The 24,996-nt window shown below is 39.2% G+C and overlaps 1 long non-coding RNA gene across 1 annotated transcript; it reads right to left on the reverse strand.

Moving 5' to 3' along the window:
* Positions 1–13,139: 13,139 nt before the first annotated feature.
* Positions 13,140–24,962, reverse strand: LOC309847982. The gene is made up of 3 exons (XR_014302758.1): positions 24,842–24,962; positions 21,936–22,081; positions 13,140–19,687 (listed from the first exon to the last, which is right to left on the reverse strand). It is a non-coding gene; the product is annotated as an uncharacterized lncRNA (long non-coding RNA).
* Between the last annotated feature and the right edge of the window lie 34 nt (positions 24,963–24,996).

A 24,996-nucleotide genomic window follows, 5' to 3' on the forward strand; every position in this document is an offset into this window, starting at 1 on the left:
GGAAACAGTCAACAGAACCAAAAGACCACTGACATAATGGGAGAAGATATTTGCAAATGACATATCAGATAAAGGGCTAATATCCAAAATCTATAAAGAACTTATCACACTCAACACCCAAAGAACCAATAATCTAATCAAGCAGTAGGAAGAAGACACAAACAGCTATTTCTGCAAAGAAGAAATCCAGGTGGCCAACAGACACATGAAAAAGTGCTCAATATCACTCGGCATCAGGGAAATACAAATCAAAACCACAGTGCGATACCACCTCATAGCAGTCAGAATGGCTAAAATTAACAAGTCAGGAAACGACAGATGTTGGAGAGAATATGGAGAAAGGGGAACGCTCCTCCACTATTGGTGTTAATGCTAGCTGGTGCAGCCACTCTGGAAAACAGCATGGAAGTTCCTCAAAAAGTTGAAAATAGAGCTACCCTATGACCCAGGATTCACAGTACTGGGTATTTACCCTAAAGATACAAAGGCAGTGATCTGAAGGGACACGTGCATCCAAATGTTTTTAGTGGAACTGTCCACAATATATATGTATATATTCCACTATATATAGTGGAATACTATGCAGTCATCAAAAAACTGAAATTTTGCCATTTGCAACAATGTGGATGGAACTAGAGGGTATTATGCCGAGCAAAATAAGTTAAGCAGAGAAAGATAATTATCATATAATCTCTCTGATATGAGGAATTTGAGAGACAGGGCCAGGGGGTTGGGGAGTAGGGAAGGAAAAAATGAAACAAGGTGGGATGAGGAGGGAGACAAACCATAAGAGACTCTTAATCTCACAAAATAAACTGAGAGTTGCTGTGGGGGTGAGGGTGAGGAAAAGGGTGGTTGGGTTATGGACATTGGGGAAGGTATATGATATGGTGAGTGCTGTAAATGTGTAAGCCTGATCGATTCACAGACCTGTATCCCTGGGGCAAATAATACATTATATGTTAATAATAATAATTAATTTTTTTAAAAAGGTCTGAAGGTGAAAAAAATATATACTAGGTTAAAGATGCTTGCATATCTTTTATTGTAATTAATTTCTTTACAAAAATATATTTTGTGAAAATAAATTTGAGTTCATTTAACATTAATTTTGCTCATTTTGTTGAAAATTTTAAATGACTGTAAACAACTATTACTATTACCTTATTCCTTGAAAATCTTATACAAAGATTAGAAGGACCTTTTCAAAGCCTTACTATAATCTTTTAATACATTAATACAACATTGTGAATGTATCCAATGTCACTGAATAGTACCTTTGAAAATGGTTAAAATGGTGAACTTAATGACATGCATATTTTCCCATGATAAAAAAAATTACATTCTGTTTCTTGGGTGATGGATTACTCTTTTTAATTCTTTTGTAAATACTGCTATAATGGTTTAATAATTCTCTCTTTTCACTTCTTCTAGAAGTTCAAGCACCCATTATTCCATGCTTCATACTTCCTTGATTTTCCTTCAGGATTTTTAATTCTTAGGACTATGTGTACATGGTTCTGAGTTCACTAATGCTTTTTTCAATTGAGTCTAATCTGCTATCTGATCTGTTCACTGAGTTTTTATCTCAACAGGTGCTTGATTTTTATTTTTAAAGTTCTATTTGACTGTTCTTCTTCAAACTTATCTGTACAAATCCCTCACTGTGTAAGTACAATTTTAAATGCATCCTTTATTATTTTAAATACTTTACATGCGTTTTTCTTGTATTATGTATATGACAGTTCCAACACCTAGAGTTCTCTTGTAATTAAATCTGTATTTCCTGTTACTGTTTAATGCATGACTTATACCATTGATTTCTCTGCCTAGCTCCTGTTAACTGTTGTGGCCCTCACCAAGGACGCACTTAGTGGAAACGAAACCTGGGAGGTATGTGTGTATGTGTGTGTACACGTGTGTGTGTGCATGTGTATGTGTGTGTTTCCAGCACACAGTAGCCAAAAACAACAAAAAAGGAATTCTATTTGTAAGGAAGAAGATAATTGTCTCTGCTACAATGTTCCTGAAAAACTCCATACTACTTAAGGTTTCTGAATACCTACATATGTTCTTCAACCACCTGGAGTATAATTCTCCACATGCTTCATATGGGTAAGTCCCACTTCAACCACCAAAGTCCATCACTGGCGTATCCTCCAGAAAGCCTTTCCTGGTGCTCCATCCACTGCTCCAAAGTACTGTTGAGCACCTCATACCTACTTTTATTAAACACCTTGTTTTTTTAAAAAAAGATTTATTTCCTTGAATAATTTTGGTTTTTTGTATTCTAACTCCCTCACTAAACCACAGAATCCCTGAACACGTATATTGTCTTTTTCTCCTGATTCATGGCCCTATCTCATGTTAGGTACTAGTAAATGTTCACTGAGTAAAAGACTGAATACAGTGAAAATCTGGAAAGCTGAAAAATGAATTTTTCTACTGGTATCTTTGATAATCATGTTAGATATCTCCCCCTCTCCCTTCCTCTTTCTCCATTCTACCTGCTCTGTGCCCCAGGAAACTGAAATTTATGGGCCACATCAAACTCACTTGCTCTCTGGCTTGCTGTTGGGGTCATTCAATGACAAACATGGGCTGAAGCTGGGAAGCCAGACCCCACTTTGTCCCCAATTTCCACCGTCGGAGTTACCACATGTTGGCTATATGACCTTCCACCAATGACCACAGCTCCTTTCATGAAGTCTTCTCCGCTAAGCTATTTTTCTTTAGTTTCTGTGTAAGCCCTCCCTTTCCTCCATCTAAACCATGACTGGGAATGCCACTCCACTGCAGCCCACTCCAGAATCTCACATTATCTCTTCTTTGGGACATTATACTGATAGGTCCCCCAATAATGGGTCCATGATCAAAGGAGCAAGACTGATACAAAGCAAAGGTCAAGCAAAGCTTTATTTAGCACCAAGTGTTGAGAATCAAACCAACTGGTCAGGGCCGTCTCTTACAAAGAGGCGACCCCTCCCAGCCTCACGGCCTAACTTTTATAGAGCAAAGGCCATGTGGTTGAGCCTGGCCACACACAGGTGGCCAATGAGATTGTAACACACAGAGAAAGCTGCACAGTCATGCTAGGTCACACACGAGTGGCCAACTGAATTTCAATTTACCCTAGTAGATATCTGAACTAGCCTATCACCTTGGTCAGAATTGGTGCCCAAAAGGCAGGGCCCACTCTCCTTGGTAGCTAGGGCTAGCAAGCCCCACTGATTGGATGTCTCCACCTGGCCTGACCTGTTCTTGTATCTGGGCTTTGCTATCCGGGACTGGTTTCCCTGATTTGCTTTTAAGTAGGTTCCTCTGGGAGGGGCAGGGTCAATCTAAGTTTACTGCATAAACAACAAAAGGGCTCCCTCTGGCTAAGTAGGCCCTTACAATACCTTGCCAAAACCTTTGCAACATTCCCTTCAAACTCTTCAAATTGCCCAATTTGAAGACTGCTGGCTCTTGACCGATAACAATAATTTGACACTGCAAAACGGACTATGGTGGGGGAGGGGGGCGGGGATCTAGTATAGCTTATGAAAGACAACACAGTCCAAGAATAATTTTTAAAATGTAGTAAATAAAACTTAAATAAAATGTTCAAAACAACAAGGACATTATGCTAAGTGACAAAAGCCTGTCACAAGAGGACAAGTACTGCAGAATCCTACTTAAAGGAGGTATCAAAAATAGTCAAACTCAGAGAAGCAAAGAATAGAAGGGGGTGGGAGCTGGGAGAACTGGGGAGCTGCTGTTCAACGGATGTAGTTGTAGTTATGCAAGACAAATGAGCTCTAAAGATCTGTTTACAACGTAATGACCAGAGTTGGCAATACAGTATTGTGCACTCCAAAATGTGTTAAGAGGTCAGATCTCATCTTAAGTGTCCTACCAACAGATGAGGAAACAAACAAAGGCGGGAGTGGGGGGGCATGGTACAGAGCAAGAGGCAAGGACACTGGGAGGTAAGGATATGTCTGTTACTCTAACCATGGTGAGGGTATCATGGGCCTTTGGATATGTGCAACCTCATCAAATTGTGCACATTAAATACGTTCAGTTCTTTTTAATACATCAATTATTCCTCAGTAAAGCCAACGTAAGTTATTTAACGTTTAACTTTAAGGGAGAACCAAATACAATAGTAACTGATTATTTTAAAAAATTGAAGGGGTGCCTGGGTGGCTCAGTGGGTTAAGCCTCTGCCTTCAGCTCAGGTCATGATTTCAGGATCCTGGGATCGAGCCCTGCATCGGGCTATCTGCTTAGCGGGGAGCCTGCTTCCTCCTCTCTCTCTGCCTGTCTCTCTGCCTACTTGCGATCTGTTTGTCAAATAAATAAATTTTAAAAATATATAAGTAAATAAATAATTGAAAGCCTTGTAATGGTATAGATTCCATGGGGCTAAAGAGAAAAAAAACGAACAGCTAGTTTGAGGGCTGATATTGGTGGGACAAGAATGTAAAACCAAAAACACAGAAAAAGAATTTCAGAAGTAAATTTCCGCCTACAGAACTAAAAGTTTCAAGACTGTATTTTTCTTAAGATCAAAGAAGATATTGAGCTATTGCTCCTTCTGAAGCCATGCCATCACTGGTCCTCAGTACTTCTACGACCAGGGACTCCATCATTCCTTTGTGCAATCCCAGTAGGTTTGGATTAGAAAAGAAGCATATCGCAATGGGTAAGATTCTTTTCTGAGAAAAAAGTTAATAAATCTTCCGACAGCCCTTTGAAATTTCTCTTTGATAGAATGGGATTCCCAGATGAAAACACTTAAAGTATCTTTTTAGTCACTTCTAAATGTCTTATCACTTCTTCAGATGGTGAATTATATTCAGAAATAGTTAAAGTAAGGGTAATTCTAAAGGTCCAGAAATTATGCGAAGTTCAGTTCTTTTGAAAAATACTCTTAGTATGGCAGTAATATACTGAGACAGCCTGGTTTGCAAGCATACATCTGGACTCCATTTCTAAGGATTAGGACAAGATGTCATACATTATGTTTTTTTAATTTGCTATAAGGCAGTGAAAACATTAAAGGTCTACTCTGTCCTGTGTTAGTTCACATGACAGTATAAATAATAGGACTGATTATATGATATAAACACAGAGGAATTATCTTAGCCTTTGAAGAAAGCCTAGTAAGTGGCACCCCTCATCCTTACCTGTGTAATGAATAAAAATTAAGTTAGGAATAAGGCCTCTGGGGGACAAAACATCATCTTTATTATTCAAAAACGTAAGTGGTAGGAGATAGCACACAGTAGGGGGTAAAATAAGCTATGTGACCTGCAGACTTATTCCAGCCACAGAAGAAGCTAGAGCACCACATGCTTTCCTTACAAGAGCTGGCAAACCAAAGTATGACACAGTCAATGGAGCAGAGAATGTGCGCTGCCTGTGGTCAGGCTGGCTCCCAAAGAGGAGGGCTGAGGATCGGAGCTGAACCAAACACAGCCCATTGCTTCTCAAACTTCCAACAAGAACATCATTCCTTCCCACCCCTAAGAGAGTAAATGAAAAGGTGGAACAGCTGAGAGTGTTGGCGACATCTCTTCTCCTGGCTCCAGAAGTGGAGAAGGACAGGTCTGCCCCAACTTTGCTCTGCTTTTCATTCCCTTTGCCCACTGGGCCAACCCCATGGGCAACTGGGTTTTGACTCTTCTTCTCAAGGAAAATAAACCAAATGTCAATCAGGATGTCTTGCTTCAGTTTTATTTAGATTGTACCCCCAATGCCAACCACTGCTCCATTGTCAGACATCTGATGTGACATGCTGGTTATAGTTTTTGCACAGTTAATCTCTCAAAAATCAGCGATATACACCAATAATTTTTCTGTGCTTACAGAATGATGCAGTGTGAGTGTCCTGTTGCTGTACCAGTTTCTCTGGGGCTTTGACTAGAGAAACTTGACAGCTGGGGGTAATAGGGTAGGTGGAGAATCATCTGGAGGCATCTTTGCATACACGTCTGACAACTGATACTTGGCAGCTGAAGCTAATAGACAGGACCTCTTCTGGCGCCACTGGCTGGAGCCTTACACACTGTCAACCCGTATGGTCTGGGCTGCTTCGCATCTTGGAGACCTCAATTTGGATGGACTTCTTACACAGTTGCTCAAGGCTCCAAAACAAGTGTCCTGAGAGAACCAGATGGAAGCTATATGGTTTTTTCTGATCTAGACCCAGAATTCAGGCACTTCATTTCTGTTGCATTCTACTCTTTACACGCAAGTAACTAAAAAGGTCCAGATTTAAGAGGAGTGAACATAAACCCCCAACTCTCAGGAGGGAATATCAAAATATTTTCAGACATGTTACAAAACCCTCACAGTCCAACAGATGTTAGTGTTGATTATGTCTCATAAGAATCCAGGCAGATTAGGCAGAAGATGTTAATGCTGAGATGAGTGTGCCACCAAGATTGAAAATTAACTCTGTTATATTTCCTACACAAATAGTATCTGGTTAAGTAAATCAATAGAGCATATCATAAAACCTTCAAGGAGATTAAATGGCATCAATAAAATATTCCAAAAATAAGCTGCATAAAGATACTGTAGTAATAAAACCCCAACAATATAGAAATGTTCCACATGTTGAATATAGTTTCCCTTTGATAATATTTCTAGAAGAAATCAAATGCAACTTCTAACTAAAAGTTTTCAAGGTCGGGGCACCTGGGTGGCTCAGTGAGTTAAAACCTCTCCTTTCGGCTCAGGTCATGATCCCAGGGTCCTACAGGATTGAGCCCTGCCTTGGGCTCTCTGCTCAGCAAGAAGCCTGCTTCACTTCCTCTCTCTCTGCCTGCCTCTCTGCCTACTTGTGATCTCTGTCTGTCAAATAAATAAATAAAATCTTTAAAAAAAAATAAAAATAATAAAAGTTTTCAAGATCAAAGACTTCAAATCCAAAATAAAAATCTAAACTAAAAATCTCTTGCACTTGTAAGGTAAAAGTTCAAAGAAATTAATTCCACCCCAATTCTGTTTTCTGCTCGATCTCAGCTAAAAAAGATACAAACTGCAGCAGGGGCTGTCATTCATCCCTTACTCTTCTCTTCAAGTTATCCCAGAAAATGGAAACCACTAGAATCCCGGAGAATCAGAGCCTGTCTTGCAAGAACTCAGCGTGAGAAGCAAATGCTGTGAGCGTTGCTAGGGACTATGGTGCACACTTTGGTGGATGCCTAGATCTTCAGGGCAGGAACACTCATTCCCCTGACAGCAAAACTCACAGATGACACCTTCTCCTAAGAATTACTCCCAGCCAAATAGGAGCCGCTGCACCGGCCAGGCTACTCTTTCCAGTTCTCTCAGGGCATCTTATAGCCCATAAGTGACTGAAATGGAGGTATAAAATTTGACTCCTTTGGCACAAGGTAGGGCAAAATTTTGTGCAACTGATGCTCTACAGCTGTGCTGTTGAATACGTGGTATGACTAGTGGCTACAGAGAGCTGAAATGAGATAATGCTGCTTACATACTGGATTTTGAAGATTTGGTATGAAAAAAGAACGTAAGAAATCTCATCAATGCTAATATTGATATATGCTGAAATACCAATATTTTGGATGTATCTGTTTAAACAGAATGTGTTAAATCATATGCTTCTTTTTACCTTTTTATTTTTATTTGTTTTTTGAGGATAATTTTTTTATTTATTTTTTATTTTTTTAATTTATTTTCAGCATAACAGTATTCATTATTTTTTCACCAACCCAGTGCTCCATTTTACCTTTTTTAATGTAGCTACTAGATAGTTTAAAATTACTTATGTGGCAGGCAACATATGTAATATATTTCTTTTGGATGACATTGCTCTAGAGCTTTCCTCTGGGATCAGTCAAGTCTTCAGCTAAGACCACAGTCTTGCTGATCTGGATTCTCCTCTTCTGCCCTGATTCACCCAATGCTTTCCTCTGGAGAACTCTTCCTCACTAAATCCCTCAAACAGAATCTTACCTCAGGCTCTTTCAGGAACCAAACCGAAAACACCTGATGTTTTGATAAGTTTGGCCTTCACTGTTCTATAAACAACTAGATATAATTTAAATCAAAATAAAAATACATGAAGAAAACACTGCAATTATGTAACTATAGCACTATGCCACCACTATGCCACCAAGCACTATGCCACATTCTTTAAGAACAATGTGCTTAACTCATAACCTTGACGCAAAGCTAAGGATATGCCTGGTACAACAACATTAAGAACGGTTTTGATCAGAATGCAAAAAAAAAAAAAAAAGCCACAATTTAAATCATACAGGTCTTACGTTATCTCATATTCAGTTAATGTTAACTCAGTCAACTCACTCAAAGCTGGGAAGAGATCTTCATGTTCTACAGATGCTATTACATGGCTACAGATACTATTACATAGTATTTAAAACTATTATCGCTGCTTCTGATAAGCAAATAAAAATTTACAGTTCTTTAAAAATGCAGGAACCTACAAGGTAAGATGTGATTAGCTTTCAAAATTGAAATAATCTTAAACTTCAGATCTTCTCAAAAATGACATCCACTGGGAAGTTTGATTTTGCTAGGACAGCCTTTCACTCATATGTGGAATTTAAGAAACAAATGAGCAAAGGGGAAAAAAAAAGTGGGGGGGGGGGGGCAAACCAAGAAACAGACTCTTAACTACAGAGAACCACCAACCAGAGGGAGGTGGGTGGGGGATGGGTGAAATAGGTGATGGAGATCCCCAGGTGTTGTATGGAAATGCTGAATATCTAAATTGTACACCTGAAACTAATACTACACTGTATGTTAACTAACTGGAATTCAAATAAAAAAAAATTTTTAAAGGAAAAAAAATAGCATTGTTACTCTGAATACTTATTTAAAAACATATCTTTTAAAATCCTGAAGACCCCCAACTAATTCAGCTCTATTATACAGTGATAAAATGTTGCTTAAGTATAAAAGAGTATGGTATTTTGCATAAAGTAACTGTTAGAGAAAGTGTATCCTGTCCCTGAAGAGTTAACCTCATTTATCAACCAACCAATCTTGCTAACAAGCCTTGCCTGCATAACCTCACTCTACCACATGATGTCACTGTAACACAAGTTTTTAAAAAGGAAAAAATTAAATTGCTGAAAGACAATATTTACTCAGAAAATGTTGTTAGAATTATTGTAAGCAACACAAATCTTACAACATTAGGTGTCTTTAATTGGTGAGTTTATACTGAATCTCATATCTCACTTATCCAAAAAAGTCCTGGACATAAGCAATCCGCTCAGATCTCTCCCTTCAGGCCAAACAGAGAACAAAAATTTACAGTTACAGCAGGTTAAAGTTACAGCCGATCTCCTGTAAAGGAACAAGGATCAGAACACAGCACATCACAAGAACGGATGCAAGAAAACAAGAAGTAGTATGGTTTTCAGTCTTTAAGAAAAGACTTTCAGATGCAAAATTATATACACAAGCAAATATCCTCTTAAATACATTGCTATAAAATATATTTCAACAGCAGACTTCTGAAAGTTTTCTACCTAAAGAAAACATAAATATTCACAGACGAAATATTCAAGTCAGTTGTTGAAGAGATAGGGGAAGAATGATCACATGACATCACAAAGAATTGTGTGGTCTAAAACATCAAGTTCCAACAAAATGCAAAAGAAAGAAGATCTATAAACACTCTGTTCTCAAGTCTAGAAAATTCAGTAGGTTCGGGAGAAAGAAGATCAACCACTCCTACATTTCATGTACTCTTTATCCAGACAACTTGCAGAAAGAAAATGACCAGAGAATGGTTAAAATGATCAAGCATTTCTTTGAGGAAAGATACCTAAATGATTGTGATCTTTGGCCTGAAAAAGTATCTGAAAAGGCTGACATTTAGAAAAGTCTGAAAGGAATATATGGGGGGAACTTGTTTTCAGAGTATTGAATTAGGAGGTATTGCTTTAAATCTAAAATAGACTTAACATTGAGACATTTGAGTCCCTACACATAAAAACCCTTGGCATTTACAGATTCCTATTTTTGGTTTAAATATATGTGATGCATTAAAATCTCTCCTTAAGCAAGGTGATGACGGTAATCTCTTGCTATTGTCAGCCTGTGGCCTTGGAAACATACTGCATTGTGTTGGCTACAAAATGCCCTTTGGACTTTAATGCATATGTCAGTACCCTGCGGTTTTGGCAAATTTCTACGCCTCTGATGCAACAGCCTCATGTAATAAACACACGTACAGACACTTCTTCAGCTGCTTGTCTTTTCGCAGCTTGGTTTCTCCTGTCCCCAGAGCCTCTCTTAATGAGCCCTGAAACCAACTTCCCTGGGGGCAGGTAACTATTCTTTTCTGTTTTTCCTGGAGGACAGGCTTACTTTTGCAACTATAGCAACCACTGCAAAGTGCTTTTTCTCTGACTTTTTCAGCTTCCGAGTACCTTCTCTGCAAAGATATTCTAGAAGCTTTGGGGTCTTTCAAAATCTTGTCTTAAAGAACTTATCTCTGTCCATAATAAGTTTTTATTATAAATAAAGCGCAGACTCTACTATTTCTCCGTTTTCATGTGTACCTGTAACCTCTCCTAGGAAATAAAGACAGAACTGGGGTCAAATTAGTGAGTTGCTCAGACCCAGCTCTCTTGATGCTGAAGCACAGGGTTCCAGCAGATGGCGCCATTCTCAGTGCTAGAAAAAATCAGACCTAAATACCCTTCCAGGCTGATGGAAACAATCTTAGCTCCTACGAGGGAAATATAAAGTGGAAGGAATAAACACATGCCATCAAGTGTAAATTCATTCATTCTTTCTTTCTTTTTCAGAGAGAGGCTGAGTGGGGGGGTAGTAGAGGGAGAGGGAGGGGAGAATCCGAAGCAGGCTCCACGCCCACGATGCGCTCCATCTCACAACCTGAGATCATGACCTGAGCCACCCGGGTGCCCCAGATGTCATTTCTTAGTAGCTGAACTTCTGGAAGTAATTGGGTGGAAAAACCTGTTTAAAAGGAGGTAAGTTCTAATTTTATTGGTAGTTTATTCCCTAAATCTCAGTGTGCGTGGTATATTCCTCCCTTCTCCTTTACTCACCTTTTCCTGTGTTTCTGAGTAAACAACACTTACGTTGAAGTCTGAGTCTGCTCTTAATCTTCCAGGACCAAGACAGACTACAGGAGAGGCAGGTCTACTGGTCTTCCTTTCCAACCCATCTCCTCCTTTCCCGTTTGCTATCTGGGGAGGACCTGGGTGGCTCTGGCACATTTCTGAGCTGTTCTAGTTCAGGAAGACCTGAGAATTCGCGTAAGGATGGTAAACTGACGGTTTAGTTTCTGTGTAAGTAACCCTCTCCCCAGTTCTTACATCTCCACAAAGTTCTCCTTATAAACTGGACATGCTTCTTTGTGTCCCTCAGCTAGATCACGCCACAGAACGTTCTCAGTCCAAGGATCAGGAAGCCCCTCCCCCACAGCAACCTCGTTGCATGGATGTTATATCATTTTGGTCACTAGTCTGTAAATTTGTGATACGCATGGCAGGGATGACTTAAAGTTAGTTTTCTATCAGTGGTTCCGGGAACCATGATATGCTGTAACATTCAGGGGAAAACTGGAAAACTTCAACCCTGAATAGATGTTATCTGTGGGCCAGTTGGAGTTACAACAGCAGATAACATGAGACATTCCTATGAAAGGCCCTCAAGAAAATGCCAAATAGGGGCACCTGGGTGGTATAGTCAGTTACGTGTCCCACTCTTGGTTTTGGCTCAGGCCACAATCTCAGGCTCATGAGATGGAGCCCCATGCCAGGATCTACGCTCAGCTGGGAGACTGCTTGAGGTTCTCTCTCCCTCTGCCCTCCCCTCAATGTACACACACACACACACAAACACTCTCATATGCTCTCTCAAATAAAAAGTAAATAAATCTTAAAAAAAAATTGTAAAGAAAGAAAGAAAATACCAAACACCCATTTAAAAGAATATGACCACAAGGTTTGATTACTATTTCCTCAGCATTCTTTGGGTCCACCCTAGAAAGACTTAAAATACACAATAAGCCTCATAGCCTAGTATACTCTATCTGGCCCACAGAAAAAAGATTCAAGATTCCCTCCCTGAAGCAGTATATTTTACTGAAATCGACTCTTCCACTCTCTGAACTTTAACAGTTGAGTAAATGAATATATATCAAAATGGAGAAAGTTCCGTAGAGGAATAAAATATTAAAGTCAAGGATTGAGAAATTATTTGAAAGAAAAATTCCAAGAAATATTTAGTAGACACTAAAATTTAAATCTGGAAAACTGTAAATTCTCCTTGGGTGAGATCTAATCACAGGTTTATTTTAAAAAACTGTTTCCTCCAAAAAAAGAATGGACTACACAGATTCATTTAATTTTCTGAACTTCTAATGTGGAAATGGTATTCGGATATTTCAGAATCTTAAGAACAATTTTCTATTTGAAGAGTTTCCCTCCAAATGAATTTGACAACTGATACAGACCTGAACTGACCTTGCTATGCAGCATATTATACAACAGATACCTACGTCCATGTACCATTGACCCTCGAACAATGCAGGGGTTAGGGATACCAACCCCCATGCAGTCAAATCTGCATATAACTTTTGACTACCCAAAACCTTAACTATTAATAACCTGCTGACCATAAACCTTACCCATATATAAACAGTGGGTTAACATGCATTTTGTGTGTAATAGTACATACTGTATTTTTATAATAAAGCTAGAAAAAAGAAAATGTTAAGAAAATTATAAGGAAAACATTTACAGTATTGTATTGCAGTTATTAAAAAAAATCCCTGTGTAAGTGAACCTGTGCAGATCAAACACATGCTGCTCAAGGGTCAACTGTACACAAATAATGTGTATGTAATTATTAAGAAGATTGTTTCTCCCTCAGTCCACTGAACTAGCCTAGAGTCAACAGAGTCTCAGGCAGGAACAAACTAATATGTGAATAGGAAACCCAGACTATAGTTTCTAAAATTGATTTTCTGTGAAAAGGAGCCAGGGTTTTTTGGAAGGATAATGATTCCATGACTGGGGAAGGAAGGTGTAAGAGATACAGAACTTCTTTATCAGAAGAGAAGGCGTCATTCCAAGTTTAGTGAAGGCAGATCAAATAGACACAGGAACCAAATTATAGAGGTTTAATTATGACAATATGAGCATTAAACATAGAATAGTGACTATAGTTAATTAAAATATACTAAATCTATTAAAGTCCTGAGTCCTTATACACAAAGATAAATGTTACCTTAAATACACCAAAGAGAATCAGGAGATCAGAATATATTCCTACTGGATCTTATTAGTTAGTTCTTGTAGTACTGTTGACACACTTACATACTGATGAATGACACAGATTCTAGCAAGTATTATATACATCATTTAGAAGACAACTTCTGACTCAGGAATGGCCTTATCTGTGTAACATCAAGTCAGATGAAGATCTAGAACACTGATTATGGAATCAATCTGCTATTAAAATCAGTAAGATTTGCATACTTTTAAGAATACAAATAAACTGGGGCACCTGGGTGGCTCAATGGTTAAAGCCTCTGCCTTCGGCTCAGGTCATGATCCCAGTGTCCTGGGATCGAGCCCCCGCATAGGGCTCTCCGCTCAGCAGAGAACCTGCTTCCCTTCCTCTTTCTCTGCCTGCCTCTCTGCCTATCTGAGATTTCTGTCTGTCAAATAAATAAATAAATAATCTTAAAAAAAAAAAATACGAATTAACTAAGATTGCATTAATGTTCTAAAGTCTTTAAAATTCAGGGTAAAAGATATTTACAGATAGAAATGTTCGATTCAGCTGCTTATCCTAGGTGAAGCTGCAGACTTCTATAAGAAGACAGAATTATCACTTGAGTAACTCCTGTGCTAAAAATTATTTTTTAAAAAATGGCATAATAATTAAAAATAAGATTCAAGTGTTATTTCAGGGTTATAGACAAGAATCTAAGTTATTCTCCAGGGATAACTCTCTAGAGGTGAGTAGCCTAATTAACGGGAGTATTAGCTGACTTCCATAATTAGGTTAGCACCTTTTAACCCGAGGGAAACTTGAAAGTAAATATAGATACATTTATGAAAAAGAAAACAGAGCATTAATGTTTTTTGTATTTCTATATTTGTAATGGGTAAGAACATCTGACCTATTATGATGGTAGCCTGGAATCTAATCCTAAATATGTCATTCAAGGAATTAATTTCGATGAAATCTCACATTTATATATACTGTTAGAACGTCCAAGAAAAACGTAGGTGGATGGCATTCATAAGTGTAAATTTTACTCAGATCAACAGTGTCTGAGAGTTCCCAATGTTTCACAACCACAGACAAAATGAAAGTTGAATGGTCTATCAGTGAGGTCTTATTTTGAATTTCACACAATTTAATGAAGTACAGCATCTTCGTATATTCATATTTTTATTTTCTCTTCTGTAAACTGTCTGAAGACTATGTTTTGCTTATTGTTATGTTATGTGCTTTATACTTTTTCTCATTTTTAAAATATTACTCTTTTAGTTGTGTATGTTGCTCGTAACATATCCTGCTCTCTATGGCATTTTTCAACAAATAAAACAATCCTTTCCTTTTGACCAGTAAATTTTGTGTTAAGAAATTTTTTTCTACACCAAAGTATTGAGGATATTCTCCTATATTTATTTGGCTTATTCATTTGTCTTCTTTCTCACTGGAATTGATTTTTGTCAGTGGTATAAGACTTGGATCCAAATCAATTGCTTCATCTTTATGAATATCATTGTCTCAGTGCAATATATTGTCTTCTCCAGTGTGACCTCTGTCACATGTCAAGTCTTCATTTCTGCATGAGTCTGCCTCTGAGCTGCCCATTTGAGTCCACTGGTCAATACGCCTATCCCTTAGACAATACTATATCATCCTCATTATTATGGCTTTAAGTTTTGATGTCTAGCAGAATAGATTTCTCATCTTACTCTCTTTCTTTATGAATGTTTGCATATACTTGGGTATTTGCTCTTCTGTATGAATTTTTATTAGCATGTCAAACTTCTTAGGATTTCTAATAACATGTCTTTGAGTCCAAAAGCAGTCTAGGAGGTGAGACATCTGTGTGATACTGAGTTTTCTATCCCTTAAAAGTGTTTCCTCTCTCCATGTATTGGTGTCTTTTTCAGTTGAATTAAGTAATGTTTACAATGCATGTGGTTGGCCCAGATCCTTAGTTTATTAGAAAGGATATTAGTTTATTAGAAGAGATATTTTGTTATTAATATTAATGACCTGTTTTTTTGTTTTGTTTTAATTTTTTTTCAGTGTTCCAAGATTCATTGTTTATGCACACCCAGTGCTCCATGATATACGTTCCCTTCTTAATACCCCCACCAGGCTCACCTGTTTTTAAAGTGGGTGTTTTCTCTGGAGCACCTGGATGGCTCAGTAGATGAAGCGTCGGTTTGGGCTCAGGTCATGATCTCAGGGTTGTGATATTAAGCCCCGTGTCAAGCTCTGAGCTCGGTCTGGAGTGGGCTTGAGATTCTCTCCCTTTCCCTCTCTCTCTGCCCCTCGGTCCACTCACACACACATTTTCTCTCTCTCCAACAAATTAATAAAATCTTTAAAAAAGATAAAATAAAATAAAGTATATATTTTCTATTGTTCTTTTAAAGAAATGCAGTTGCATTTTGTATAATGATCTTATACCTACACACTTTGGTAAACCTAAATCTCTTTGCTAATAATTTACATGATTTTTTTAAATTTTTCAATATAAATAGCCTTATCTATGATTAATGATGGCTTCCTTTTCTTCCCATTCTTCTGCTATCCCTTTTTCTTCATTATTTTACTACCCAAGCCAGGATTTTCAGTGCAATACTTAATAGGTATGTTAATAAATCTTTCATCTGATTCCTAATATTAAAGGAAATCCTTCCTTTTTTTTTTAACCCTTAACAATAATGTTTGACATAGAGGCACCTGAGTGGTATAATCGGTTAAGCATCTGACTCTTTGATTTCAGCTCAGATTGTGATCTCAGGGTGGTGAGATCAAGCCCAACATCAGGTTCTGCACTTGGCATGGAGTCTGCTTGAGTTTCTCTTTTCCTCTCCCCTCCGTAGTTTCTCTTTCTCTCTCATAAATAAATATATCTTCAAAAGGAAACAACTATGTTTGATCTCAGCTATTGATCCTTATTACATATCCTAGTATTTCCCAACTCTTTGAGCATAGTTAAGCCCTCAGAAGTTCATTATGTTTTTAAGACCCTTTGATGTAAATTAATGAGGCTGTTCAAGGCAGGAGGCAAGAGGCGAGGTTGGTCTGCCTACTCCTAGCCACACCGGCTGCACCTAAGCCTGGGGGATAACACAGTAGCACGGCTGAAACATAGTGTCGGTGCAACGGGTGTAAAGCTCTATCTTGACCTTAAGACTGTAACTGGAAGGACCAAACTGGCTGAATAGTTTTGCTTCTGTCGTTCAACCCTCAGGTAGTAGTAGCAAATAAGTATACAGAGCCAAACCAAGAATATGTCTCATGCACCTACATTCCATTCCAGTCCTCCGGAAGGAATAGGGAAAGCACGCTATGTGCAGGTCCTTCTCTCTTAGGAATACTTCCCAGAAACAACTACAAATGTTGCCTTTCCTGTTGTGAACAGCACTAAAGACTGGAGCGTCAGCTGAGACCAGTGGTATCAGCCTCGCTTCATGGCTGGAATTCCAGTATGTCCTTACATGGCCCCATTTAGTCACTTCAAGAGATAGAACCAAAGCAAGTATCAATTTGATTCCAGTCATGTACAGAAACGAGGAGTTCTTGGAGAAGTGTGACTTGGCTCTACTTTGATTTGCACTCCGAATTGCCACAGTGATTTCCACAGAGTGGTACCTGACTGACACAGGGGTCTCTTTACCATCCAGTTACCGAGGGCCCACTAACCAGACCAAACAGCAAGTCATAAACTACAGTCCAAGTGCCGTATGCACCCAAGTGTGGGAATTTCATTTGTGAGGAACAGGACCTTAATTCAGTCCACTGGGCTGCTAACTTGCTTTTGCTTCCTTCCATAAAGAGTTTACCAGCTGCTGGGCACAGAACAGCTGCTTTCCCCATGGAGCCATGACACGCCATTCTGGAACCGCCATCTGTGAATCAGATCAGTTCCCATGCGTCCTTGAGAAATTGGTGGAAGTTGAGATGCATCGGTAATAACAACAGACAAGTCTTCAGTTAGCTCTTCAGTGGCCCTAGCGGAAGACAGGCCACTTGCTCGTGAATACGCTGGGTCCCGTTGTGCTCCGCGGTGGAATGCCTCTTGAATATTTTGATTTTATGATGGAACTTCTTTTGACTTTCTCTCCTTGCTGGGATGCTTTTTGACCTTACCCATCACAAGAGGAGTTGATACAATGTTGTCCTCCACTTAATGGGGCTGTCTTAGTAAATGCCCGAAAACTAGCTAATAACGGTCTTTCAAAGAAATATACCAGAGAGTAGTATTAGATAAATAGTCACTGTTAACTATGATTATGGGCTTTTGCCAAAGACGTGAGTCAGCATGAAGGCAGGTGGCTGACATTTTGAGTATCATTTCAGCATTAACACCTACTTGGGTCAGCTGAGGTTGTTATAACAAAATACCACAGAGTGGATGGCTTAAACAAGAGCCATTAATTTCTCACAGTTGGGTAGGCTTAAAGTCTGAGATCAGGGTGACAGCACAGTTGGGATCTTCCTGGCTTATAGATAGCTGCCTTCTTTCCGTGTTCATACATGGATCAGGAGAGAGAGCTCTCAGATCTCTTTCACGTCTTATCCCATCATGGGGGTCCCATCCCCCATGACCTCATTAAAATCCAATTACATTCCAATGGCCCCATCTCCAAACACCACCAAAGTAGGAGTTAGGGCTTCAACATTTGAATTTGGCAGTGGCGTGGGTGTGGTGTGTGTGGTGCTACATAACTGAGTTCATAGCAGTAACGTAAGTTCCAAACAGGATAGCTTGGGTTACAGCATCTCTCCTTCCAAGAAGGTGTTCAGGCTTCCAATCAACTAAGAATTTTTCCTAGGTGATTTCACAGGATTGAGCCCATCGGTCTCCTTAAATGGGGGATATGATGCCTCCAAAAGCCAAATAAGCCAATTAGGTGTTAGGACGTCTGTTTAGTCTATAGGGCAGGGAGCAAGAACATTCTATTATTTGTGATCTGCAGTGTAACACAAGACACTCCAGTCCATGCAATCCTCCCAAACGTTACAGTCCATACAAGATCCTGGATCTTTTCCAGGGTTCCTCGATTCATCCTCGATCAATCCTATGACTTATTATTACAACGAAGTTGTTATTAGCTTGATTGTCAGTTTCAGAAAATAATCATGATATCATCAATAAAGTTCAATGGAACACTGTAGGGCTGCCTCAGTGGACTGTGAGAGCACACAGGGGAGTTCCAACACCCTGGAAGGAAATGTATATTGGAAACCATTCCCCACAAACACACATTGCTGTTGATGTTCCCCCGCAAGTAACATTGAAAGTAATATTGAAAAAGCATTCACCAGGTCAACTACAGAGAACTGCACAGTTACTTTTTCTCCACCAACACTTGTTTCTTATGTTTTTGATTTGAGTCATTCTGACAGGTGTGAGGTGATATCTTGGGGTTTTGATTGGCAGTTCCCTGATGAATGACGTTGAGCATCTTTTCATATGTCTGTTGGCCATCTGTATGTCTTCTTCGGAGAAATATCTGTTAATGTCTTGAGCCTCACGTGAGGCTGCCTACTCAGTGGAGAGCCTGCTTCTCCCTCTGCTTGTGTCCTCTCTCTGTCTCTCTCCCTCTCTTAAATAAATAAATAAAATCTTTTTTAAAAGAAAGAGGGGAAACTGGTGAAGTGTCCTCTAAAACCTTGGTACACTTTTAAAAGAAGCCAGTAAAACACAATGACCTTTTTTGATGTCTTCTGCTCACTTAACTGGATTATTGGTGGGGTTTTGGTGTTGAGGTGCAGAAGTGCTTTATTCCTACCCTTTTCTCACCTCGATTTCCTTTCCTTTGTAAAACTTTAACCTTAGTAATTAACTTGAAGTCTCATCGGAAGAAACGGGAACAGGATATCCGAAAACTGCCACTTTTACATCCTCTGAGGTTTAAAACCAGTGTCACATATGGTGTCCACAGTGGTAGGGCTCCTTTTACTATAATATGAGTGAGAGGCATCCCTTGTGGGGCTGATTTCAGTGTCCTATAGCCTGTCCAGCACAGCACAGCATTTCCACAGTTTGAATAGATACCCCGAGGACTTACTATGCTCCAGTAGCCCCCTGCCTTAATCCATTCAAATCAGCAGACTTTTCTGGAACTCTCCCCGGGAAGAGAGCAGCCAGAGGAGGATCCAGGATGAGTGCAAACCATCCTCTCCAGGATTCAGAACCAGAGTCACTGCCATGTGATCTAAAACTCTCAGTAACCATCTCAGTAAAGATCATCAGGACAATGCTTACGACCGGCTGACAGTCCAAAAGAGGCCTCCACTGTGTTACCGAAGAATCCTTTACTTGATTGCTTTCCTCCATCATCAGCTGCCTTTCTTGAATTACCTTCTTAGCTGTAGGGTTCACACAGGCTTTGCCAACCCATCAGAAGTTATAGCGCCCACGCTCCTTTGGTTGGAGCTCTGTTTGCTGGGGAGAGAGGCGGAATGTCAACCACAGGAGATGCTGGACTCTCACTTTAGCTCATGCTGAAAGCGGCAACGAGGAACTGATTTGGCCAACCTGCCATCAGTTTGCACTTGCCCTCTAATTCTGCTAGCTCCTGGAATTCAGGTATCATTTCTGTTATGGAAAGTCTTACTCTCTGTACGTTTGTGCTACTTTGAACCAAGAGCAGCTGGACAACCACCTCTGCATCAACCCATCCATCCATCCATCCTTCCTTCCTTCCTTCCTCTTCATCAGAATCCTTTTTTCTTTCTAAATAATGCTTCAGCCATATTTGAGGCAAAGAATGAGTCAGAAGTCTTCCAAGCAATCCCATCTCTCATGCCAACTGTCCTAACACAGGGTTCATGTAAGAAGGCTGTTTGACCCCCAAAATAACAATACGTAAATCTATTACTCATTAGAGGAATTGGATACAACGCAACAACAATGTTAATGTAAGAATCTGGATCATTGCCAAAGGCTGTCTGGCCGCAAGAGCTGGTGCAGACCTGGTCTAAGCTTCTGTCTTCTACTTTCTATAATGGTCATGCTTGTAAGCACTTTCTCTCTCCTATTAAGCCCCCTCTCCCCCAACACATGCATAAGACACTCTGCAAAAAGAGAGCCTAAGAGTCTCCCTGGCTTTTCTAATACTTTCTTGTTAATATGCAAATTCCTGGTACAAAAGCAGCCTCAACAGCAGAGGCCTCTCTGAGACCAGATACAAGTATCAATCTCACTCTTAGCAATAAACAATGTTGAAGGGCTGTTTAAAACCACCATAAAACTCTTTGGGTCCAAGGTTACAAAAGCAACATTATTAGTAGTCCTGTGCTTGTGTGTTTCAGGTACTGCAAACAGAGGTTAGTGCCAGAGGGAAATTTTAGAGGAAAACAGTTCAGGTTGATTCCAGGACTGCTAGAAATTTACCTGAACAGAGCACTATGCTGAGGAACTGTTCCTCTAGTCCTGGTTTACTATTATGATGGAAGGTTGATATGCATCAAATTCAAATTATTCTAATGCATTAAGTGTTACATAAATTTCATCTTTGATCAGGTACTGTGGAAAATTTACACAAAGTTTTCCCCCTAATGTTAATCCACACTTGGTTTTTCTGAGAAGAGAAAGCCTAATTTAACCATTTTTTGGCACACTGCTAGATCTGGTTTGATAACATTTTATTTGGAATTTTTTGCATTTTTGTTCATGAGTGAATTGACCTGTATAATTCCTTTCTCACAAATGCTTCCTCTGGTTTTGAAACTGTTTCTACTTGCCTTAATGAACAGACTGAGGAGTGTTTTCTGTTCTTTTTTTTTTTTTTTTTTTTTATTCTCTGGAAGAGTTTTGTTTGTTGTTTTGTTTTGTTTTGTTTTTAAAGGTTTTATTTATTTATTTGACACACAGAGAGAGACATCACAAGCAGGCAGAGAGGCAGGCAGAGGGAGAAGGGGAAGCAGACTCCCCACTGAGCAGAGAGCCAGATGCAGGACTCGATCCCAGAACCCTGAGACCATGACCTGAGCTGAAGGCAGAGGCTTAACCCACTGAGCCATCCAGGCGCCCCTCTGGAAGAGTTTTTAATAGATGTTTTTTTTCCATAAAAGTTAGATAGCAACTTTTATGAGACACTTTCAAACTTTTGATTTGATTTCCTTCATGGCTATCCTGTTACCACTCTAGTTCTTGAATTGATCTTTATATTTATATTTATATTTTCTTAACTTTTTAAAAATAACTTTTTGTTTATAATTTTTTTTATTTTGTTTAAATTTTTTGTCGATACTGTGTTAAAGTTGCTTATCTTTTTTAACCTCTGATATCTGTATCTATGTCTATGCTTTGGTCCTAATATTAATACAATTACACTGAAAAAACATAATGGCAACATAATCTTTATACATTTCACAGTGTGGGTACTCTTCCCCTGTGCCTGGATAAAAATTCTAGCAACCCCATCTGTATAAAAGATCTAATTAAGTTGAAAACACAGCTCAATTATTTGCATACTCAGTCCTAGTATTAACAAAATTCTGAACTAGATTTACCTTCAAAAAAGTTTCCCTTTCTCCTCCCGAGATTGTTTTAGGCCGGAAAGTTGCAGTGGGACTGGGAGTCTTGATTCACTTTCTTTTTGCCTTTCCACGTGAGCGAACTGGGGCTTTATGCTTCAAGGGTCAGAATATAGAAAGGGAACATGAGATGTGTACAGGTGTTCTCTTACCTGAATTGGTTCCCCTTGAACTGGCTTCCCCTCCTCTGGACTTGAAGGATGATTCAGCCTGGCTCTTGGAAGGTGGCTCTGATTTCGGGATGTGTTAGGTGTTTTCTCATTTCCTCACTCTTTCTCATGTGCTCTTCCAAGATTCACTAAAACAAGAAATTTGTCCATTTTATTGCTTGCTTCAAAAACACACTTTGGGACCTCTTTTTGAGTCTACTATAACTTTTTCTTTTTCCCTCTCTGAATGAGTTAACATATAAAGCATTTAGAATACCACCTAATTCAATATATAAGCCTTATAAGTTGTTAACTCTTACAACCTACTAGGAAGTAAACTGTACCAGGATCCCTTTTGTTCATGCCATGCTCTCAGTGCAGTTTTTGGCAAATAAAACAAACATCCTTGTGTATCTTTTGTGCCATTCTTCTTCTAAAGTCTTTTCACCTACTTCTTAAAGAGAATAACTAATTTTCATTTTTTTCTTTCTAAAATAAAAAGATATTCACATCTATAAATTTCTCTACACAGATTTTGCTGCATCCTATAATTTTAAGAGACTATTTTTGGTTCACTTCTAAGCATATTTTAATTTCTATTACTTTTTATAGAGACGTTATTTAGAAGTGTTTTTAAATTTCCAGATTTAGGGGATATCTTTATCTTTTATAGATTTATAATCTTACTGTGGTGTGGTCAGAAAATACACTGATGGGGCCCTTGGATGGCTCAGTTGGTTAAGTGTCTGCCTTTGGCTTGGGTCATGACCCCAGGGATCTGGGATTAAGTCTCACATAAGGTACCTTGCTCAGCATGGAGCCTGCTTCTCCCTCTGCCTGTGGCTTCCCTGCTTATGCTCTCTCTAACAAATAAAATCTTAAAAAAAAAAAAAAAACTAATACCACTTTTTTTCAATCTGTTGAAACTTACTTTATGATATGCTAGGTCTGTAATTTTCATCAATGTATGCTACATTATGCATCCCCTGCTTATTTAATGCAGAGTTTTATAAGTGCCCACTTTGTTCTCAAACTTGTATTCTCAGGACCTCTGTAAACTCTTAAAAATACATTAAGAACTCCAGAGACCTTTCTTTAATGTGGGTTGCATCCAATATTTACCAAATTTTCAATTAAAATGGAGACTTTTTTAAAGTATCATTTAATACTAACAATAAAACTATTACATGTCACCAAGGAAAAATAACTTCTATAAAAACCCCTTGATTTTATTTCTAGATCTTTTTTCACCTTAGGTATTGTACACAAAGCAATCTAAAAATGAATGGTATTTCTGGATTTATTTTCCTTCAACACTAAATGAGATCTTCAGGCCAGAGCAACAGTATCACCTTGGGAACTTGTGAGAAATGCAAATCCAGACCTACTGGCCAGATTCTGAAAGGATACTCAGAAACTGTGTTTTATCAAGTACTCCAGGTAAACGATGCTCAGTACAATTTGAGAAGCACTTTTTAACACCATATAATGATAATCTTTCTATTAAAAAAGTATATATATTTACTCTTAAACCTTCATCATTAGAGTATATATACAGAAAGTACGCACACTGCAGGGGCAGAGCTCAATGCATTTTCACAAAGTGAACCAATCTGTGTAGTAGGGTTCAGATCAAGAAAGAAAACATTACCTGCACCTACCCCTGCCTTCTAACACTATTAATTTCCCTGATTTTAAACTTACGCACATAAAATCATACAGTTAATACCTTTCTTAATTGGGAAGAACCCAGCATAACTCCGAGGGAAATTGGCTGATCAAACATTTGTAACATTAGCCACAATAGGGTGACTGAAAGCCGGAGAAAAAGGGAGGGAGGGCATTCTAAAGCGGAAAAGAGATCTGGGAGGCAGTGTTGGGTTAGAAAAAGAGCAGCTGTGGAGTCTGAAGCTGTTTCAAATGGCAATTCCATCATGTGGAGCTATTAGGTAAATTACCTTTTCCGAGCCCCTGGATCTAGGTAATTCCTACTTTGGGAACCTGGAGGAGGATTAAATATTTATGCACATTAAACTCAAAATAGACTAGACACGCAATTAAAAAATGTTTAAATCTGTTGAAGGCACACAATGGATACTAAGCTGTATGCATTAAATGGGTGAAATCTAGGGATTGTTCTTTTTTTTTTTAAAGATTTTATTTATTTATTTGACAGAGAGATCACGAGTAGGCAGAGAGGCAGGCAGAGAGAGAGAGAGGAGGAAGCAGGCTCCCCGCTGAGCAGAGAGCCCGATGCAGGACTGGATCCCAGGACCCCGAGATCATGACCCCGAGATCATGACCTGAGCCCAAGGCAGCGGCTTAACCCACTGAGCCACCCAGGCGCCCCTAGGGATTGTTCTTAACCAGATCATAATTCAACCTTCTGGTCATTAGGGAGAGAGTTTTCGGAGATCTCCTCCTGTTGGAATTTTGAAGCCACGATGACCTGGCTGACATCATAATCCATTTCTGTTCTCCTAACACATGTTCGATAATTGGCTTAATCTAAATCTTCTGATATTTTGGGTCCTATAAAAATGTCACCTAAATCAGATGTGGTGATCGCAGCAGGTATCACCTTATAAAAATATACCACTTTTATAAATATTCTGTGTTGTGTAGGTGAAGATAGCAGCAAATATTTTATAGTATTTTACTCTTATCAAAAGGAATCAAAAAGTAGGAACGAATCATCAAAAACTTGTATTTTATAATCAACTTCACTTTTTCGGGTTCCAAGAGAAACAGTTTTTAAGACAGGACTCCTTTTGTTGGCAAAAACGCACTGACAGAGCTCACTACCAGAGCAGAATTCCCATTTCGCTAACAGGGTCAAAGAAGATTCCAACGAAGACACGAGCTTCACCGTCCGTGGCCTCCACCGCTCGACACACGCAGTCACGCACCTCTTCTCCGGAACCGGACCGCTCGCGGCGCAGAGGCTGCAAGCGGAAGCCACGGCAGAACTTCCAGCCGCATCGGAGGGGATCTCACTTTCTCTACATTTAGCCGGGATCTAACTTCCCGGAAACGCCCCCAACGCCGCACGCCGCTCCGCCCC

Source organism: Mustela nivalis (assembly GCF_964662115.1).
Source record: "Mustela nivalis genome assembly, chromosome: 14".
NCBI classification, from domain to species: Eukaryota; Metazoa; Chordata; class Mammalia; order Carnivora; family Mustelidae; genus Mustela; species Mustela nivalis.